A 6,000-nucleotide genomic window follows, 5' to 3' on the forward strand; every position below is an offset into this window, starting at 1 on the left:
CAAACCTGTTTTAGTTAGCTTATCGGATAGGTCTCTTGAAGTTGTTTAGGTCTCTTAAAGTCGTTCACAGGATGGGCAGCAGGAATTTTTAAAGTTGTCAAATAGTAAAGCAAGTGATACCAATAACTAAAAGCTAAAATCACAATATTGCTTAAGAAACCATAAAAGTATAACTATAAAGTATACTCCCTATCCTTCCCAAACTAACAAAAATACATCAATATATGCAAACATAACCGGTTTTCCACAGCAAACACCATTAACAATACATTGGAGATACATTACGGCTTTAAACCATCTCTATAGGTGCAAGTAATGGGACTATGACTATTCTGAGCTGGTAAAGCTCAAACTTAATTGAATCAAGTCACTTTATACCAAACTAAATTCTACAACCGCATTACTTCACCGCCCCACACTACCACTGAACCATAGAGTATCAGTGCCACCACTTTAACCTCCTCAATTTACCTAACACATTATACCACCTCTTGCAAACCAATAAAAGTAACACATGCTGGAAAAGGGATGTTTATAGGGGTTTTTTTGATGATGTATTGATGTTCGTACTAATAAACGTAAATTTAAAGACAACATAAACATAAAAATACCTGTGAATTCAAGGTTGATTTTGCAAGCTCAGCTATCTCGGGCAGCGACATTCCAGAACTCATACCTTCCAAGATTTTAAACAAAATGATATTGGTCTCATTCAACTTGGTTTGCAGCTCCTTTTTGTCCCTAGTCAAACTTAGTACTGCCTCTTCCATATTTTGCATCTTTTCCATATTTTGGAGTGCTATAGTACTACTACCTCCCGATTTAAAACCCTCGTTCCTTAAGATACCGTGCACCCCATATACATCACTTCCTTTCACACCGAAACCATAGCCTAAAGGGCGTTTAGGGATATCGTCCCCATACATTAGTTTGCTGAAAGCTTCAGATTGAATATAAGCATCAGCATCCAACTGCACACATAAAAAAACGCTTAGTATGTGACAATTTACAAGAAAATTTAGAGTACGACAAACATTTTTTTTATATACGCGTACCACAAATTCTTCCGTCAGTGTATCTTTCACATAAGACCCATCTTTCCTCTTATGAGTTTGCTTGAAAACCTCCAATTCAGTTGGTTCTCTTTTGTTCTTTTCTTCCTGTTAATCATCACCACAACATCACCACATAAGTACTAAGCTTCTACCTAAGCTTATATTAAATTCTAACCCATTAAGAATAAATGCAAAGATAGTAATATAATCATCGATAAAGGATAGAATATTTACCAACTCTGCCCGTATATTAGCATAGCTTGTTGACCCAGTGGTGTGAACATGATTTTGTGATGCACGTGCCTCTTTTCCGCATTCGGCATATTTCTGTATTAAATAAAATAGACATTATTTCAATGTATATGAATGGTGCTAAATTAAAAGAGTAGTAGTCATTGTGAGTAGATGCATTCTATGTCAAAAGGCTGGAGAAACTTGCCAACATCCAATCTTTTTCTCTGAATGATGTATTACGGTAATTTAATACACAGTCACAGACCTGATAATACATGTGGTAGGTACAAATGTAGAATACAGGGTAAAGTTGAAAGTATTCCTTGTATTTTCTAAATCAATCAGAATAATCCGACAAAAACTAGTATTGAATTTTTTTACAAAACTCAATGCTGATCAGAGTATTAACGGGTGAATTTTTTTACAAAACTCAATGCTGATCAGAGTATTGAATCATCCTTTCATAGCTATAGCTGCACGCTTCACGGGTAAAGCAAATAGTTACCATGTATGCATACCTTGAATGCCCTGTGACAACAATTTTTTTCTTGCTTCCAGCTTGTGTCACCTAAATTTTTGTGAATATAGACCATACTTTCTGAGCTCTCAGGCAAAATGCCCAAGTACTGAAAAATTGATGGAACTGATGATACTTAGGCTTAGAGGAAAAAGTTTAGTGGTCCTATTCCTACGCTGCTATGCTCCTTCCCTCAGCTCCAAATTTTCAAATTTTCAAATCACATTATTATTAGGTATTTAAGTTCTAAAATTCCATTTTCATTTCTCTAGCATTCCCGTAGATAGTGAAGGTCAGTTTACATACTTGAGCCAAAATTTGCAATACCAAAGCATAAAAACACCAAATAAAATAGAAGCGTTCATAAATTTTTGATTTCCTTAGCATACCATTTTTTCAGGATTATGGAAAACTGGGCACATAAGTAGAGGTATGGAAGAAGAAGATGGATATTGATGCGTAAAGAAGATGAAGATTGTTGGATGAACAAGATAAAATGGATAGAAGTTAGTTTAAACGGAAAACTTAACAGAAAGTACTCTTGGGTTACAACATAGAATAAGTAAGAGACTTAAGGGGCATAACTGATGATTTTGAACAGAGGAGGGTACTGTGTAGAAATTGAAAAAATTTAGGGGTACCATATAGAATTTCCCATTTTTTTTAGAGCGTTAAGCGGTTTTTTCAATAAAAATGAATATTATATCATTAAAATGGATATTTGGAGGAAAAATGGACTGACGCTTTGTCGACCATAAAGCCTTGACATTGCAAGGGATTTGCCAGTTTACTAGAGATCAGCAATATACACTACAAGAAAAATTGGTTTGGGCAATAACACGAACTAATTTGGGCAACAAATATTAGACTCGTCGCACAATAATATTAACATGGGCGACAAACCATTTTTTGTTGCTAAAGCATACCCTTTGTGCGACGAATTATCTTTTTGTCGCCCAAATATGTTTTTGTGTAACAAATATTGATAGTTGTCGCCCAAATGTTAATTTTAGAGCAACGAAATGAATTTTTGTTGCCGTTACACTACTCCTATCGCCGACTTTACTTAAAATAAAGGCGCAAAAAAGAACCGCAAAAACACTTGGCTTGAAATTGTCGCTGGAATTGAGAACAAACCCAACTCTTATTTCCTCACTACCCTTAGAAATTTCATTATACAGAGAAGATGCAATTCTGAAAAAATTCAAAGCAAAAGAAGCAATTCAATCCAATTGGTAAAAGCCACTGTCTAGCAATCTTCATCTTCTAATTAAGTTGTCCCTCTACACAACTATTCCAAGATACGCTTTAATTAAAGAACTTTCAGTAAAAGAACATCAACAATGGAACCTTAATTTCTATCCGTTCTCTTACTTTCAGTCTAGTTTTCGGTCAATATTACACACAAATGTAATCTAATAAAGATGATATTAAGACATGCTATAAAATATTCATAACTATTCTGTTTCAGTGGCACAAATTCTAATAAGAAAACAACGAAAGCAAGAATTTAATCAAACTCACTTTGAAATCGCAAGAAAATTATATTAACGTAAACCTTTTCGTTGCTTTAAGGCTCTTTTTCAGTTAAATATACAGCGTAAGGGTTTTAACTTCAGCTATTATTTCAACCACGAGATACAATTGACAGCATTATAATTTTTATACACCCAACAACTTATTCACATCACCGGTTTACGACAGAGAAGTAGACTACTATCTTCTTATGAGAAATTAAAACTTAAACTACAATTAACAACCATCTCATGTACTATAATTTTGGAAAGAAACACAAAACATATCAGTAGACAGCTAAATAAAGTCTTCCATTATTAGCATGAATTGGGGGTGTGCTTTGTAAATGGAAGATAATAAAACAAGGGTTGGCATAATGCCACGATAAGTATGGATAATCCACTGGAGTTTATACACAACCTGCCTATTTTACCCTTTGATGACCTCCCCAAGATTTGCACGTGTTCTGGCTAACTAGCTATCATGGCCCACCCTCTTTTTTTTGTTACTACATTGTTTAAGTAGGATTAAAAATGGTAATCTTTCCCCTAAAATGCTAATCTCTTTATTCAAAAAAATGCTAATCTTGTTTTAGTGGTCTTTTTTTTTCTTGAGAAGAAAGATAAACTTGCTGAAAATCTGATAAAAAAGCAAAACAAAGTATTAGTTAAGATCCGCAATGGGCAAAATGGGCTTGCGGAAAATCCGATACAAAGCAAAGTTCAATCCCTATCCTCGACCTTGCGGCATAGTGAGCAACACAATTTCCTTCCCTCCTTACACGAGAATACAAACCCGAGTGTACTTATGATTTCAAACCCGAACATGACAGCCACGAATTCCGTTATACCAAGGACCATCTTATAGCAACTCTTTGGGATGCCACACTAGTTATTCGCCCTTCGTCATCCCTCACCACCAACCCAAGCCTCATATCATCGTTCCCATAGATGACAACCTCCATATTTACTTTTATCTACCCGATTTCCGGCTTGTACTACAAACTAGGTGACCCAGTCTAGGCATACTTGATGGGTTAAAATTCTTTCAGATCATTTTCGCCAGTCCAATCATAACCTCTGAAGGGTGGGGCAGATTCCTCTAAAATACGGGAGTTGCGCATTACCCAAATCCTTCAGCATGTCATTACTACAGCCTTTCGATCCTCCGCATTAGAGTTCTCAAAACAAATTCATGATAATATCCAAATCATCAACAATCATCAAAACGGGACATAATTTGGGGCAAAAAGAAGAAAAAAAAATCTCCCTAATTTAGTATCAAGATATAACAATAAAATTACTCATTATAAAAAATTAAGTTATTCACTAAAAATAATTGAAAGCAATAACAAATTGATTAATTACATACCTATTTAGCTGATGACGATGATCATCAATGAGAATCGCGATTCAGTATGATAAGCAATTGCGAGAGATGATGAATATACGACAACCGAATAGTACCTGAATCTAATTAATTGATTACGAGAATTGGGGGAGAATAGTACGTCTGCAATTGAATTAGTCTTTGAACTGAAAATTTGGGGGAGAAATTGTGGAGATGGATTAGGGATTATTTAGGCGGTTCATATTTTTGGGGGAAAACGGGGAAGCTGCAGGTGAATGTGCAGGCAGAAGCGCGAGAATGAATTTTTTTTTTTTTAGTTTTAGCGGTTCTTTTATTAAAAATTATTATTAAATTACTAAAATGGTCTATGAGGGGGAAAATGGGTCGACGCCTTTAAAAGCGTCGACCATAAAGCGTGGGGAACGCAAGGGATTTGTTGTAGTGTTCACTTTTTAAATAATCTACATAAACATACATATAATAATTAAAAGAATGTCGTCGTCTTCATCATCTGCAGTCGCACCTTCTCAACAATCGGTAACCCGCTATATCAACCCGATTACGTGCATAATTCACAATCTCTCAGTCATACGCGATGCTACTGGGAAGCGAGTTATTTTGCTTGGCAAAAATCGTCAAGACCATCCCCTCAAAACACGATCAGAGTATATCCAAGAAACCCACGACCAGAAATCCAAGCCACCATCAAAGGACAAAAGTGAATATTATGACAGTGACCCTAAGGATCGTTATGTACACGCAGGGCCTTACTTATGGGTTACCACCGCTGAGGACGCTCATTTGATGAGAAGGTTCATACCGTACAGGTTTATTAATGTACCGAAATCATGGGAAAATGAAGAAGTGCCTCATTTTGATCACCGTCGTGATGCCGATGTAGTAAGCTTGATTTATAATCAAGTTTATCCTCATTACCCACCTCCTCCTCAAACTCCTGTTAGGGTGTTTAATTAATTTACTAATTAGTTAGCTGTTTATTTTTGTGGTTTTTATTTTTTATTGTGTTTCTTATTTTCCCTTAGTGTACTGTTTTTTTTTTGGCCATTGTATAATATGCTCGTTTTAATATATGCTCTTTTTAATATATGCTCTTTTTAATATATAGTTCTACTCTTTATTACATGCAACTTGAATATAAACACCTCTAAAAATGACAACGGTATTGCATAAAAACCGTGTTAGATCACAAACACCTCTAAAAGTAAATGGAAATTGGAAGATATTAATAAGATAATTACAACAGTTCTTATAAGAACCGTGTTAAATTATGCAATTGCTGAATAACATTATTTTAAATAACCTTCTTTC

This window comes from Silene latifolia, chromosome 11 (genome assembly GCF_048544455.1).
Source record: "Silene latifolia isolate original U9 population chromosome 11, ASM4854445v1, whole genome shotgun sequence".
Lineage (NCBI taxonomy): Eukaryota > Viridiplantae > Streptophyta > Magnoliopsida > Caryophyllales > Caryophyllaceae > Silene > Silene latifolia.